At 43.2% G+C, this 16,788-nt stretch overlaps 1 non-coding gene across 1 annotated transcript; it reads right to left on the bottom strand.

Annotated features, from left to right (window-relative positions):
* Positions 1 to 10,301: 10,301 nt before the first annotated feature.
* On the bottom strand, positions 10,302 to 10,375 carry Trnat-agu. The gene has a single exon. It is a non-coding gene; the product is annotated as a tRNA-Thr (tRNA).
* Between the last annotated feature and the right edge of the window lie 6,413 nt (positions 10,376 to 16,788).

Here is a 16,788-nt window from a genome sequence, read left to right as displayed (position 1 = left end):
TGCGGAGAAAACGCCGGCCACTCCGGCCGCGGTTCCGAGGCGCTGGCAATCTCCCGCGCGCGGCGGCACCGGGCGCGCCCAGGGGTCCACCTGCTTTCCGTGCCGGAGCCCCAGATCGCGGAGCCTGACTGGACCCGGAGGTGGGCGCGCCGGGGCGGAGCGCGGGGTCTTCCGTGCCCTCAATGTCCTCCGCGTCCTCGGGTCCTCCCGCGTCCTCTCCGGTCCTCACCCATCCTCACCCGTCCCCGCTGCTCCTCCCGCGTACCCCGAGTCCTCCATACCCTCCCGCGCTGTGGTCGTCCTCCCCTCGGAGGCCAGTCCTGGGCCTCTGCGCGCCCGCCGGCGACTCCCTCCCGTCCCGTTCCTCCCCACACTTGGCCTCGCGGCCTGGGGTGGTCCCTCCTTTTGAAGGGGAGCGGTGGAAACGGCGTGGACACGGATTCCCGTGGGTAAGTAGCGGGGTGAGGGACGCCGGGCCTTCCTCTGCCCTGGTCCAGAACTAATGTCATAGTTCTGTGCTCGGTCTTCTACTTGCAGGGTTAAAGCACAAGGAAGGCTGTCGCTGACCTCGGAGGGGAAGGAGCCGCCAGGGTGCGCCGACGTCTAGGAGTGGACCCGCCCAGGGCGGACCCAGCGGAGCGGAGCGGAGAGCCCTCCTCCTGGGGCCGTCTGCTCCGCACTCCACACCGGGGGTGCCCCAGCTGAGCGCGCTTCGCGGAGCCGCGCAGGCAGTGGGTGCTGCTCGGAGCCCTACCTCTGTGCGACTGTCACCGCAGCCGCGGTGACAGGAGCCAGCAAGACCTCCACCCCGCACCGCGCACTGCTTGTCCTGCGCCTGGGTGTCTCCTTCTCCTGGGGCAGTGCACGAGGAACTAGATCTTAAGACGAAGGAAGCACGACGGTCAACGTCACGGAGGAAGAATGGACCGAGAGAGCGAGCCAACCAGCCCCGGAGCGGGAGCGAGCCTTTAAGGATAATTTGAGGACCGTTGGAAATTAAGGAAATACACATTTCCCCCCCCCTTGGATAAGAAAATGCATTCAAATGATCAGGAACTAAACAGGCACACCGCGAAGAGTTTCCTTTATCTCTCATCCCCCGTCTGCCCACTTATCAGCTCTACTCCAGTATATCACTATCATTCAGAGTTCATAGTATCCTCCTTGATTTTCTTCGTGCATATAGATGGATGTAAACATGAATATGCATTTTATTTTTCCTTTCTAGTTTCCTATCTTCTGTCCTACTTCATATATGCTGCAACATACACATGCAACGTCTTCCTTTTTTCACTTCATGTACCTTGGAGATCTCTAATTTAACAACACTCATTCAATCCTTCAAACAGGACATTAAATAGAATAGCCATACAGAAATAGAACTTATTTTCAATTGAATTGGTTCAGCCAGCTAGGAATTGAGTCTTGACCTTTTAAATTCCTCCCACAGCTGGGGCAGAATATATATAAGCAGGATTGGAGAGAAGGAGACAAAATAGCCCCTTTTATTTTGTTTTAATTGAATAAGGCCCTTTCTGTGTGAAACTATGTGGCATTTCAGAGTCCTGCAGTAGGGGCTCCAGAACACTTTGTGGATCAAAGGAAACTATATAGTCGTCTGGCAAAAGATAATTTTAAAAGATAAAACCATTACTCTCACAGATGTAAAATGAACACATGATAAAAAAATACTGAAGAATGAATTTAATCAATAAGATGTGAGAATTGTACACCAGAAGCTGGAAAACATTGCTGAGAGAAGTTAATGGACACCTATGAAAAAAGGAAAGACTTCTGTACTAATGAGGGCTCTCCAGAGAAATAGAACCAATAAGGTGTGTGTGTGTGTGTGTGTGTGTGTGTGTGTGTGTGACGCGGGCGCGCGCACAGACATGCGCAGAGAGAGGTGTTAGGAAGTGGCTAACATGCTTGTGCAGCCTGTGAGTTGGAGGTCTGCAGGGCTGAACAGCAGGCTGGAGTCTAGGGAAGAGTTGATGTTGCAAGCCAGAGTCTGAAAGTATTTTGTTACAGAATTTTCCCTTCTTCAAGGGATGTTAATTTTTTCTCTTATGGACCGCAGCTGATGAAGCCCACTCACACTTAGGGAGGACAGTTTGTTCTACTTGAAGTCCACGGATATGAACACTAATTCCATCCAAAAAGTACCTTTACAGAAACATCTAGAATAGCTAAGTACTGTGGTTTAGTCAAGCTGATACATAGAATTAATAATCACAATATCCCATGTTCATGGATTACAAGAGTTAATATTGTGATGATGGTAGTTCCACCCAATTCTGTCTACATATTTTCCGCATCACGAGCCACTGAAGCAGGAACAAACTTTATTTCTGAACTCCACCAGCACACTCCACACATGCTCCCTGGGAACTCTCCCGAAGGCCACCCACGAGGCTCCTTCTGGAACCACCAAGCAGAAATCCCTCCTCCGGCACTTCCCCAACCAAAGCGAACTCAATGGGAACTCCGTGAGAACTCAAAAGTCATCATCTTAATGGCTCGAATGGCTCCCTGGCGTCACCTCTCAACCACTATTTCTGGCAAAAATGCCATGTGTCATCCCGACTCGGCTGTGGCCCTCAACAATATTGAATGCAATCCCAATGATATTTTTTGCAGAAATGAAAAAATATGAATTTTAATTGATATGAAAGTGCAAGGCACTCCAAATGAAAAGGAAACCAAAGTTGGAGGATTCCTATTTCCTGATTTCAGAAGTTACTACAAAACTATCATAATAAGTGCACTGTGATTTTGGCATAAGGATAACATATACATTGACAGAGTTGCATTGAAAGTCCAGAAATACGCCCATTCCCTCATGGCCAGCTGAAGTTTGCAAGGACTGAAAAGACCATTCAATAGAAAAAGAACAACTCTTCAACAAAGGGTGCTAGAACAACTGAATATCCACATGTGAAAGAGTGAGGTGGATTTCCACTTTATACAAGTCTAACTCAGAATGGGTTAGAAACCTAAAGGTAAGAGCTAAACATAAGACTGTAAGAAGAAAATGGATGAGTTTTCATTACTTTAAACTTGGCAAAGGCTTCTTAGGTCACAAATAATGCATGCAACAAAAGAAAAATACATACATTGGATTTCATTGAAAATAATAAGTTTTGAGCATGAGAGGACATATCAAAATGAAAAGACAACCTATAGAATGAGAAAATATTTTAAAATAATGTGTGGTAAGGATTTTATGTCCTTCATTGAATCCTTAGAATTCAATGAAGAAAAACAAACCTATTAAAAATTGAGCAAAGGACTTGAATAGATAGTTCTTGAAAGAAAATATCAGAATGACTAACAAGTACATGAAAAGATGCTCAACATTATTGGTAAGGAAATAAAAACAAAACCCACAATAAGATGTGATTTCCTACCCACTAACTCAAAGAAAACACTCAAGGGTCAAGTGCTGGTGAGGATGTGGAGAAATTGGAGCCCCTGTAGACGCTAATGATTTGAAACATGCTGCAGCCACCCAGAAAAAGCTTGGTGGCTCCTGAGAAAGTTAAATGTACAGTTGATGATTCCACAGTCTCCTCCCAAAGAATTAAAAGCAGGTGTTCAAACAAATACTAGCAATGTTTATACCAGCACTATTTACAATAGCTCAGGGGTGGAGGCAACTCCAGTGCCTATCACCTGGTAAGTGGATAAATATGTGGAATATCCGCTTGGTGGAACCTGGCTTAAAATAAAAAATAAGGAGATGCTAACAACCTCTACAACTTAGAACCTCAAACGTGTAAGGGAAGGAAGTCAGTCCCAAAGATCAAACAGCATATGACTCCATTCAGCAAAGTGTCCAGAAGAGGTCAATGCAGAGATACAGAACTAGCTCAGTGGTTACTCAAAGCTGGCGCCACACCCCCAAGGACCACTGCTGAGTGAGTGTGGTCTCTGGTCGGTGGTGAGGAAAGGTTTTACAACTAGACAGGAGTGATGGCTGCACAACATTGTAGACATAATGCCACCGGATTGTTCAATTTCAAATGGTTGATTTTTTGTTGTTTGAATTTTGCCTCAATAAAAAAATGAAGACTGATTAAATATTTTATTTATTCAATGCTATAACTAGTGTGGAGGGAAAGTCAAAAGGTACCAATTTATATGGAGCAAAGGAATTGAGCTGGAAATGCAGGCATGACTGTCCACAGGACAAGGCAAAAGTTTCATGTCTATTGTGTTTGTCAGCTTTCTGTTACTGCAACCTGAGATAACCAACTTAAAAAGGAGAGGTATTCTGGGGTCATGGCTTTGGTGTCTGTTGCTTCTGAGCCTGTGCCAGAGGCAGGACACCATGGCAGTAGAGTGGTGGGGCCAAAAGCCAGTCCTCTCCTTGCAGTTAGGGGCAGGGAGACTGGAGACCAGGGCCCTACAACCCCTGTCAAGGGCAGCCCCTAGTTACCTGGAACCTCCCCCCAGACCTACCTCCTAAGTTCCCACCACCTTGCAGGAGCACATGGTCTGGGAACCAACCTTCCACACATGGGCCCTTGGGGAACTTACCCAGATAATAGTGCCTATCTATGTACAAAGAATTATAAAATTGCTCAAAGGCAACAATAGGTTAAAATTGATGAGTTAGAAAGGTGTTCTTACAGACTGGGCCTGCCAGGAAGTGTCTTTCCATAGTTGCTTACAGGCCGGGCGGTAGACTAGCTTTCCCAAGATGGCTCTGTAAGTCTCCTGAGGCCAGCTTAAGTCTATTAAACATGTCAGGTCATATCTGATCAGATGAGCATCCTTTTCAAATATGACATTAAAGGCAAAGCTTTGGCTCCAATTAGGTTCTATAGAAAAGGAGGACAGGGTCTTATTGATCTACATGATTACTTATGGTACTCAATACCAGTTTCCTATTTGGGAGGGGTCAGGAAGGATAACAGACATTCAGGAATGTTTCAGTTTACAAAAGAATAGTCTACTAAACTGTTCTAAGTAGATGGCTCCTAATAACTTAGGAGGAAATAAAAAGGAATTCTTTCTATGTCCAGAAAGCAGACCACTAAAACACCAACAGCCCTGAGAGGTTCACACAATCCTGATTCTTTGTTTTTCTTTTTAGTCCTGAGGATAGCACCCAGGGCCCTGGGCATGCTGGGCAAGTGCTCTGCTGCTGAGATACACAGGGCCCTGGATCATGCCGTCCTATCCAGTTGATTCTTGTTCTGCTACTTCTTGAGTTAGCCACTGAAGGGTCAAAGAAAGTGATTCTCTTCATTTATGTGGGGCAGAGTGCTCATCTCCCCAGCCTTCCCACAGTCTTTCCTTGCAGCTTCAGTGAGTCTAAGTTCTACTCTAACCTTGGAGTAGAGATGAATGCTTTTAGGATTAAACCCAGCCTCCAGGGGCTGGGGTTGTGGCTCAGTGGTAGAGCGCTGGCCTAGCATGCATGAGGCACTGGGTTCAATTCTCAGCACCACATAAATGTAAAATAAAGATATTGTGTCCACCCAAAACTAAAAAATAAATATTAAAAAAAAAAAACTTAAAAAAAAAAACAAAAACCCAGCCTCCAGTTTTTGCAAAGTAGGCTATTTCCAAGATCATGGGCCCAATTACCGTTAGATCTGTGAAAACATGCTTCTGGAATGTGCTCAGGGGCTCTCAGATGTGTGGGAGACCGACATGAGCTGCACTTCTTGGCTTCTCAAAGGGTTAAGAGAAATTACCACCCTCTTGGGTTTGCAGCATAAAATGAGTGAGACAGTTCTCATTTTGCCGTTACTTTCGTGCACCTTCATGTGTGTGTAGCTCTGTCAATGCTAAGTCGATGAAGCATGCTCTGCTTCTGCAGTCTACAGGAAGTGTCTTTCTGTTGCCAGGGCTGTTTGTTTCCCCAGCACAGTCTCAGGAGCCCACGCGAATCTTGAAGTTCTGTACATGCTGACTGAGTAGAACCCTGTGGTCCTGAAGTTGGGGAGCGATGTCAGCAGGAGTCTGTGCCCAAAGGCACCTGCATAGGCTGTCCCATGAAGCTTGGAGCTGGTCCTTTTTCTGAGTTCTCAGTTCTGTAGCTGGTTGCAGGGGATTTTGGGAAGCATCAAAATAAAACAAAATAACTACATGCAGGCAAAAAAGATTTAAAATGGTTGTAGTTGATTTATTGTTTGTAACTTTTTCAAAAGTGAAAGATCTGATGAGATTTCATAACAAGAATAATGACACAAATAAGGAATTTTGGTTGTTCTGTGGCATTTTGCAAAATAAGATTATAAAACCAATCCAAAATAAGTTTTAGATGTAATAAATATGACCATCAACCACATTTTCAAAGAAGACAGCATTTAATTTAATATAACATTCAATCTATAAAAGTAGACAAACATAATCTTTACAGAGAAAAAAAACCTTGAGATGTAAGATAATAATTCTGAGACATAATAAACCACTAACATGTAAACCTGCCACAGTCCGGCTGCAGCAAAATAATCGGGGGGTGACAAAGACCTTGTGTACGTTGATACAGCAGGAGTAGGAGCTGTTTATTGCAGGACAGGAGCAGTATTTATACATTCCACAGAGCTTATCTAATTAGCATAAACTAGATACAGCAGTCAACCAATAAGGAATCTCCACACTTAATGGCTCGCTTTTGTTACTTCTTAAACCACTCCCTCTGGCATTTTGCCAGGCACCATCCAGACTTGTTTACAACTCTAACATTCCCCTGGCAAAATGCCAGGTGTTATTTTGACTTGTTTACAGACTCTAATATTTCCCCCTTTTGTTTAATTTAAATAAGGACCATAGTGGTTTTTACAGAAACACCATAAATAACCTGATACAAGCAGAAAGGGAGGATACAAAATGCCACAATACCAAGCCAATTGATGGCTCCATGCAAGAAGCCCTTGGAAAAATTATACCAGCAATGACACCAGCAATGACACCGTTAGCAAAGATACCAAGTAACAATTTGTTGTACATTACAGTTTGTTGTCTCAGTCCAGGTAAAGCAGTGTCTCAATAGATTAACTCACAGTCCAGGTAAATCACAATCCAGGTAAGTTCTGCAGGCAGCTAGCTTAAATCACAGTCCAGATAAGTTCTGCAGGCAGCTAGCTTGATCCGAAGTCTCGTCTGTTTCTCAGCCAAAGTCTTGTCCGGTTTTCAGCAACACTGGAAATTCTTCCACCTTGGTCTTTACCGGCACTGGGACGAAGGCAGGAACTCCGGATGGCTAAAGAAAATCCTGTAGCATTCTACTAAGAAAACAACCTTCTGAACAATTTAGTACATTATCTCAAGGTTTTTTTGCATTTGAAATAAGTATTAATAGTGCTCATTACTCATTAGCTTCCAGGTGTGGGAGAACCATTGTAGTTACTGGCCTTGGAAATGACCAAACTTCAGGGACGCAGGCCTTCTTCCGCCTGCAGTGTCCCGGGCAGCCCCAGATGGCCCTGGAGAGTGTCCTGGACTCAAACTGCCACTGGGCACAGGGAGCAAGAGCCTGCGAGACTGTGCCTCCAGGTCAGGTCTAGATTTGGGCTCGCGGCAGTGGAAGAGCCAGCTCCCCGGCCAGGAGGCGGGGAAGGGCCAGTCGCCGCCGCCTCTTGGAAAATCCTTGCTGCGCTGTGACCGGCTTGCACACTCGGCAGCTGCCTCTCCGCTTCACGCACCCTCCGGTAACGAAAAGTATTTAGTAATAGCCTTTTGCTGCAACTTTTTTCCTGATAATCCTTCTTCTTCTGAACTTTCTTTTTCTTTCTGACTAGAGTTCCTGGGCTCTTATCAACACATGCCCTAACTATTCTTGGTTCCACTGGGGTGCCTTCTTCCCTTAGTAATTTACTTCTCACCCCTTCCATATTTTCATCACAAAGACAATACAATACACTGAGACAAAACAAGACACAAACATACTGTATCAATCTTCTCCATTTTCTCGAAATGGCCATTTTTCCTCTCGCCCTATCTGCCTAGGGACGAGCAGATTTGCTCCCGTCCTATCTATGGACGGGCAGCTTTTTTTCGTCACTTACCCCCGAGTGTCCCGGGGCTCCCCGTAACGGGCCACCATCTGCCGCAGTCCGGCTGCAGCAGAATAATCAGGGGGGGGACGAATAACTTGTGTACGTTGATACAGCAGGAGTAGGAGCCGTTTATTGCAGGACAGGAGCAGTATTTATACATTCCACACAGCTTATCTAATTAGCATAAACTAGATACATCAGTCAACCAATAAGGAATCTCCACACTTAATGGCTCGCTTTTGTTACTTCTTAAACCACTCCCTCTGGCATTTTGCCAGGCACCATCCAGACTTGTTTACAACTCTAACATTCCCCTGGCAAAATGCCAGGTGTTATTTTGACTTGTTTACAGACTCTAACATAAACCTGATTGAAAAATACATCTGCAATATTGAGAGAAGGATTTGGTAAGTCTGCAGTAGGTCCTACTCATTTGTATATTAACGGAACTCCATAGGCAACTCAGGTAAGTTCCCAGTGGTAGACCTCTGGACTAGTTAACATGGAAAAAAGTGACTAAAATGATGGCTGATTAGACTTGATTACTGTTGCTTCTCTCTGGCCAAAGGACATTATGCGGCTGTGGCCAGGGCCCACACCTAGGGCCTTAACCTTCATCATTCCACAGAGGTCCCTCCAACTTCCACAGTAGGATTAAGTTTCCACCCCTTAACTCCCCACAGTGGGAATTAAATATCAAGCTGGGTGGGTGGAGATACTCAAACCATAGTACTGAGAGTTTGCATGGCTAGGCCCTTAATGTTTTCAACAGCAGCAAGATAATTCCTTTAAATATGGGTCTTCTGACCAGCAGATCCATGGGCCCAGTAGAAGATAAAGCCAGGGAAGAAGGCTCTTGAGATGAATGATTTGTTTGAAGAATGTTCTGCCTGTTTCAGAGTGTATATATATATATATAAAAAAAAAGATTGAAAGTTATTAATTAAAAAATAATTTTCACCATCTGACTTCTAAGCCAATGGCTGGTAAAAATTTGGTTATTCTATTTTTCAAATGTTTTCCTCTTCCTTGAAGTCTTCTTGTTTGTTTGATTTATTGAATTGTCTTAATGTGATCTTTTAAACAACATTTCATGCCACACCTCTGCAAAAAAATCTCACAGAATCTCTTGATGTCTTACAAAGCCTTAAACAATGGTGGCATGATTATTCTGCTGCAACTTCTTCCCTTAAGTGACTTCTCTGGGCTTTTCTAAGTACAGGAGAAGAGAAGGCCAGGATTCCACTTTCCTGTCTCAGCAGAGCTGTGCGCAGGCTGCACGCCTTAATCGTGGGCAGACTTGGAGGAACTGGCAGGTTTAACTACCAGCAGGAGTTTGCACTTGATATTTCAGTCAGAGACTGTTTGGGGCCACTTAACCCGAGTGTACCTACTTTGGGTAACTGTAGGATAGGAATAACCCTTCCACTTACAAGCCTTTTCGCCTTCACAGAACTTGATTTTTAAGGCGATCACATAGCCATGTGACAGTTACCTGGGGCCCTCATTTTGCTCAGTTCCCTGGGAAGTAGACTAGGGAGCACTAGTTTAAGTTCAGGGGAGGGGTGACCAGCCTTTCAGGCCTAGTGTGGAGTACTTCCCCTGAAGAGGGCTGGGGTGCTGCCTTCGACCTCTCTGGATGGAACCCAGAGCCTCATGAGCAGGCCCCAGTCTCAAAGGGCACGCTCCTAGTTTATGGACGACAGTGCCATTGAAGTTTCAAGAGAATGACTCAATTTGTGACTTATTTTCTCAAAACACCACTGAGCTACATTTTTATCCCCATTCTCAGGAGGATCCTGTGATGCATAAATGTAGCAATTCGCAGGGTCCTTCAAAACCAGAAGGGCCTGAGTCTAAATTTTAGCAGGGCTGTTTTCCTTAGTCTCAAAAAATGAATCTGATTCCAAATCAAATACCATGGCTTATCAATGCTTTGCCTCCTATTGACAAGCAAAATCCATCATTTAGCTGAAGATTTTGGCTATTACAGGCTGAGACTGAAAATGAATTTCCAAGACAGTTTGAAATGGTTGTCTCTATCACCCGCTGCAAGATGATTTTTTCACAACTCTCATTATGTCTCAGTCTTAACAATCAAGAGCAAACCTTTTGCTTTTTACTAGCTCTAGAAATCTTACTCATTTTCTCCTTTATCCCAAATTACACATCATCATGCAAATTGGAACAATTCAGTGCAGATCTTAGCCACTCATAAATTCTTCAAGGCATTCTTGACATACTTAGTGACCACACACTATGGAAAACACAAAAACCTAGCCGCGTAGGCCCCGCTGGGATTCGAACCCAGGATCTCCTGTTTACTAGACAGGCGCTTTGACCAGCTAAGCCACAGGGCCCCTCTGAAGCCACTGCTCAGTTATATCATATATATAACTTTTATATGAAATATAGCAATTTGCCAACTTGTTTGTTTTGTGACAGAGAAAATTCACCAATATGTCCAAATTCGTATCAAAACAAAAAACTCCGTTATTTAAGAAATAGTTTCATCAATACAAGGTTTAAAATTGATTTAAAAAAAGGTGCATTCTCTATTTCATGGTGACTATCGCCCCCTCGAGTAAGTATTGGAAATTGCAGCATATTTTAAATCCATTTCTCCTTTTATTCATTTTGTACCTGAAAGTAGAGTTAATGCTATGTTTCAGATACTTTTCTGGGCACTGGAGATAGAACCGTGAACAAAACATCAACAAATCAGTATTACATGATTTGTATCTAGAGGGACATTGGAAAGCAAGTTCAAAAAAATTGCCAGCCCCCCCCCCCCCCCAACAAACCTGAAAGCCTAATGACAAACAGAGGGTACAAGAACCGGTCGGTCTCCCACGCGGGGTTCTGGGGCTGGTGAATCCACACTCGTCATTCCCTGCGTCCGAGCTAACCCGCACGGTCCACCCACCCGAACCCACCCAGCCCAGAGAAGCAGGTCCAGGGGCAGCAGGAGGGGAGAGAATGCTTTTCTGTCTCCTGTGATCCTGTGCATACCTCCAGAGCTGGCGGGGACATCTAGTAGGCAGGGTCACCAGGCGCGTGGATGGAGGTTTCTGCATGGGCCTGGCCTCCCTCTGATGGTGCCGTAACCACTGAAGCCATTGGTTTCTCAGTCGAGTGCGATTTTGTTCTAAGAAGCAATGAGAAACTCTTGGGCATCCTAGAAGAAGGATGGTGCGGATCACACCCAGGCTCTGAGGCTGGTGGCCCTTGCTGCTGACTTTAAAAAGGCCAGAGACTCTTTGCCAAGGCTCTGGAGAGCAGCACCAAGGAGGAGTTTGAAGGAGATTTGTCAGGACAGCACTGAGTCACGAGTAGGGAGAGGGGTGGGGGTGGGAGAAGGGGGAGAGGTAGAAGAGAAGAGAATGGATGTACTTGCCTCCAGTCTTATGGCAGCTCAGATATCCTAAACTTAATTGGTCAGCTCTGACCTAGACAAAAAGAGGACCTGTGGTTGTTGTAACTTCAGTTATAATTTCCTTGCGATCCAGGCATATTTATTCAGCTCCTATTAGCACTAGGAACCACAATATGAGGTCCATGCACACAGGGGTTTTAACTGTTTAACTTGACCCATACCTGGACACATAATTATAGATGAGTCTAGAGGTACTTGAAGGAGGCCAAGTCAAAAATGCAATTGAAATAATGAGACCAATATTGTGAATAAATATAAAAAAAACTTGAATGTAGAGATATATCACGTAACTGAAACCAAAAATATACTAAAGTACAAAGCGTTAAATCTATCACTCAATCTATGTATCTACATATATTGCTCACAATTCTAACAGATTCCCAGTATCTTGAAGAACAAAAGAATTTTAGCATTTTCACTTTTTTTTTTAAAAAAAAAGATGATAATGGAGTTGCTTAGATGTATTATGAAAGTAATTAATATGCATAATGTTTTTGTAGAGATAAAGAAATCATGCAACAGAATTAATAGTGTAATATAGGCCAAACTGAGTGTAAACCATCCCTTGAAATATAAAGGAATTGGTTCTAGGACCCCAAGGACACCCAGACCTGGGACGCTGAAGGCCCTGATGCAAAAGGGCCTAGTCCTGCACCTGACCTCAGTCCCAGGCTCCCGTAGGTCCTATATCACCTCCAGATGACTAATGGCACCTAACACGGTGTGAATCTGGGCAGATATTTGTTGTACTTTGTTCTTTAGGGATAATGACAAGCCTCAGCAAATTGATGAGACTTTGAGCAACTTAGTGATACCCTGTTTCGAAATAAAAATGACTGGAGGGGCTGGGGTTGTGGCTCGGCAGTAGAATGCTTACCTAGCATGTGTGAGGCCCTGGGTTCCATCCTCAGCACCACATAAAAATAAAGAGATAACATACAAAAAAACCAAACCAAACCAAACAAACAAAACGACTGGAGTTGTGATTAATTGCCCTTGGGTTCAATACCTGGCACCCCCCCAAAAAAAAAAATTAGTTACAGTTGGATTACAGGCTCATTTGTGCAAAACAAAGCATTCAGACATTTTAGCTGGAAGCAGTGGAAGACAGTTGCTAAAAGGGGCCTTTCTCTTCTCACTGAGGTCACTTTCACCTAGTCAACTCTGACGGAGTTTGCTATTGCATATGACCATGGAAATCTCTCCTCCCTGATGAGGGAGAAGTACAGCAGAGATCACATGGCAATGACATGCCTTTGGAGGATCTTGAGGTTGTTTTGTGTTTTTTTGTGCTGGGGAGGAAGCCCAGGGCTTTGTGCATGGTAGGCAGGTGCTCTACCATGGAGCTACAACCCTGTGCTGAGGATGAACCTTGAATAGCGTTACTCTGGATCCATCTCATTGTGGGCCTGAGCTTCTACTTACGGCCTAGCTCATCCCATGGCCAGGAGCTATACATTTCTCAGCTCTCTTAGCTGAGGTTTCTGTGAAGTTTTGTAAGTGCTTTATAGACCTTGCTAAGGCCTAAGGTCTGTGGAAGAGCTCTTTGCTTCTCCTCCTGGAAAGTCTTCCAAGACAGGAACCAACATTGTACATAAAGTAGGTGAGGAGTAGCTGCACACTGGAGGGAAATGAGCCCTTCCACACCCTGCCTGGAGGGCTCCGTCTTTGTTTCTGCTACTATTAGAAGAAAGGCTTGTTTTTCTGATTCCTCAACTGAGGGAAAATGCCATTCTTTCTAGGATTCCCCTTTATGCATGACTTCTGTGCCTCCCCCAAATTTATGGCCTACTGAAGCCAACATTTTGGCATCATCAATCTTATTAAAAAGCCTAGTTCAAATCTTCAAATAAACCTTAATCCCAAGAACAGATAAAATCCTGCCTGTTGTGGTTGGAATTTAGCTTATTAGTATACAGAACAAAACAAAAGAGGTTACCCTCTATTTAAATACGCAGTTGCCGCAGTCTGGCTGGGCACAAAATCACGAGCCACTCAAGCAGGAACAAACTTTATTTTTTGAAACTGCCGCCAATGTCCGGTAAGCGCCCGGGAAGATTTTCGATCCACCCACGGGGCCTCCTCCCCACCTGCAGAGAGCGCTCCTCCCCCGGAACTCCCTCCTACTGTACTTCCCCAACCAATGGGAACTCTCCAGGAGTCCCGTAGCCGGCCTAGGTGAACAGCAGGAGTCCAATATCCATATGAATGCAAATCTTAACGTAATGGTATCATCTCCATGGCTAGCTGGCGTCACCTTTCGACCAAAAATGCCATGCATCATATACTTGGCTCTTAGCACGCAGTGAGTCTCCTAGCAATGTTTAAAGTATCATTGCTGTACAAAGTCCTTCCTCCAGCTAAGTGACAATGCTATTCAACAATAACAAAAATGACTTGTTTCACCACATTTTTGCTTGTTTATCCCCCCCCCACACACACACCATATTTTTAGTTTGGAGCTCACTGAGCTACTGCACATAATATCCTTAGATCTTTACAAAATCATAGGAGGTGGTGGTTTAAAAATCAGTTTAAGATTTTGAGTACCACAGGCAGAATTAAGGCGTTTATTATTCTGCAGATGTAATTGGTAATGTGTGTCAGATGTTCCCAGACCAACATTAGTACATTCATAAAGATAAACTTTTTATTTTGCAATTCCTCTGATCAGTTTATACAAGATTTATAGTGGTAATCAATCAAAGCTACAAAACATTATTGTAAACAGGGTCATCTGATACATCTCACATAAACAGCACCAAAAAGATAGTGCATCATGATCAAGTAGGGTTTACCCCAGGAATGCAAAATTGGTTCAACATACAGAAATCAATAAATATAATCCATCACATCAATAGACTCAAAGATAAAAATCATATGATCATCTCAATAGATGCTGAGAAAGCATTTGATAAAATACAGGAGCCCTTCATGTTCAAAACACTTGAAAAACTAGGGATATCAGGAACATACCTCAACATTATAGAGGCTATCTATGCTAAGCCCCAGGCCAACATCATTCTAAATAGAGAAAAACTGAAAGCATTCCCTCTAAAAACTGGAACAAGACAGGTATACCCTCTTTCACCACTTCTATTTAACCTATTTCTTCAAACTCTAGCCAGGGCAATCAGACAGATGAAAGAAATTAAAGGGATACAGATAGGAAAAGAAGAACTCAAATTATCACTATTTGCAGACGATATGATTCCATACCTAGAAGACCCAAAACACTCCACCAGAAATCTCCTAGAATAAATGAATTCAGCAAAGTAGCTGGATATAAAATCAACACCCATAAATCAAAGGCATTTCTGTACATCAGTAACAAATCCTCTGAAAGAAAAACTAGGAAAACCACCCCATTTACAATAGCCTCAAAAAAATAAAATACTTGGGAATAAATTTAATGAAAGCGGTGAAAGACCTCTACAATGAAAACTACAACATGCTAAAGAAAGAAAATAAAGAAGACCTTAGAAGATGGAAAGATCTCCCTTGTTCTTGGATAGGCAGAATTAATACTGTCAAAATTACCATACTACCAAAAGCACTATACAGATTTAATACAATCTCAATCAAAATACCAATGGCATTCCTCATAGAAACAGAAAAAGCAGTCATGAAATTCATCTGGAAAAATAAGAGACCCAGAATAGCTAAAGCAATCCTTAGCAAGAAGAGTGAAGCAGGTGGCATTACTATTCCAGACCTAAAACTATAGAGCAATAGTAACAAAAACAGCATGGTATGGGCACCAAAATAGACTTGTAGGCCAATGATACAGAACAGAGGACCCAGAGACAAACCCACATAACTTCAGTTATCTCATATTAGACAAAGGTGCCAAAAACGTACATTGGAGAAAAGATGGCCTCTTCAACAAATGGTGCTGGGAAAACTGGAAATCCACATGTAACAAAATGAAATTCAACCTCTCTCTCTCACCATGCACAAAACTCAACTCAAAATGGATCAAGTACCTAGGAATTTAACCAGAAACCTTGTACCTAGTGGAAGAAAAAGTAGGCCCAAATCTCCATTATGTCAGATTAGGCCCCAACTTTCTTAATAAAACTCCTATAGCACAAGAATTAAATCAAGAACCAATAAATGGGATGGATTCAAACTAAAGAGCTTCTTCTCAGCAAAAGAAACAATTAGTGAGGTGAGTAGAGAACTTACAGAATAGGAGCAAATCTTGACCACATGCACATCAGATACAGTACTAATCTCTAGGATATATAAAGCACCCAAAAACCTTAACACCAAAAAAACCAAACAACCCAATCAATAAATGGGCCAAGGAACTGAATAGACACTTCTCAGAAGAGGATGTAGAACCAATCAATAAACATATGAAAAAATGTTCAACATCTCTAGCAATTAGAGAAATGCCAATCAAAACTACACTAAGACATCATCTCACTCCAGTCAGAATGGCAGCCATTATGCATACAGACAATAATAAGTGTTGGCAAGGATGTGGGGAAAAGGCCACTCATACACTGCTGGTGGGGCTGCAAATTGGAGCGGCCAATCTGGAAAGCAGTATGGAGGTTCCTTGGAAAACTGGGAATGGAACCACCATTTGACTCAGCTATCCCACTCCTGGGTTTATACCCAAAGGACTTAAGAACAGCATACTACAGTAGGGACACAGCCACATCAATGTTTATAGCAGCACAATTCACAATAGCTAAACTGTGGAGCCAACCTAGATGCCCTTCAGTGGATGAATGGAGAGGGAGACTTTGCCATATATACACAATGGAACATTACTCAGCATGAAGAGAATGAAATCATGGCATTTGCAGATAAATGGATGGAGTTGGGGAATATAATGCTAAGTGAAGTCAGCCAATCCCCCCCCCACACACACACCATATTTTTAGTTTGGAGCTCACTGAGCTACTGCACATAATATCCTTAGATCTTTACAAAATCATAGGAGGTGGTGGTTTAAAAATCAGTTTAAGATTTTGAGTACCACAGGCAGAATTAAGGCGTTTATTATTCTGCAGATGTAATTGGTAATGTGTGTCAGATGTTCCCAGACCAACATTAGTACATTCATAAAGATAAACTTTTTATTTTGCAATTCCTCTGATCAGTTTATACAAGATTTATAGTGGTAATCAATCAAAGCTACAAAACATTATTGTAAACAGGGTCATCTGATACATCTCACATAAACAGCACCAAAAAGATAGTGCATCATGATCAAGTAGGGTTTACCCCAGGAATGCAAAATTGGTTCAACATACAGAAATCAATAAATATAATCCATCACATCAATAGACTCAAAGATAAAAATCATATGATCATCTCAAT

This window comes from Marmota marmota, unplaced genomic scaffold, assembly GCF_001458135.2.
Source record: "Marmota marmota marmota unplaced genomic scaffold, marMar, whole genome shotgun sequence".
Taxonomy (NCBI): domain Eukaryota; kingdom Metazoa; phylum Chordata; class Mammalia; order Rodentia; family Sciuridae; genus Marmota; species Marmota marmota.
The sequence above is the reverse complement of the archived record's forward strand: the minus strand, read 5'-3'. Positions and strand labels throughout refer to the sequence as shown.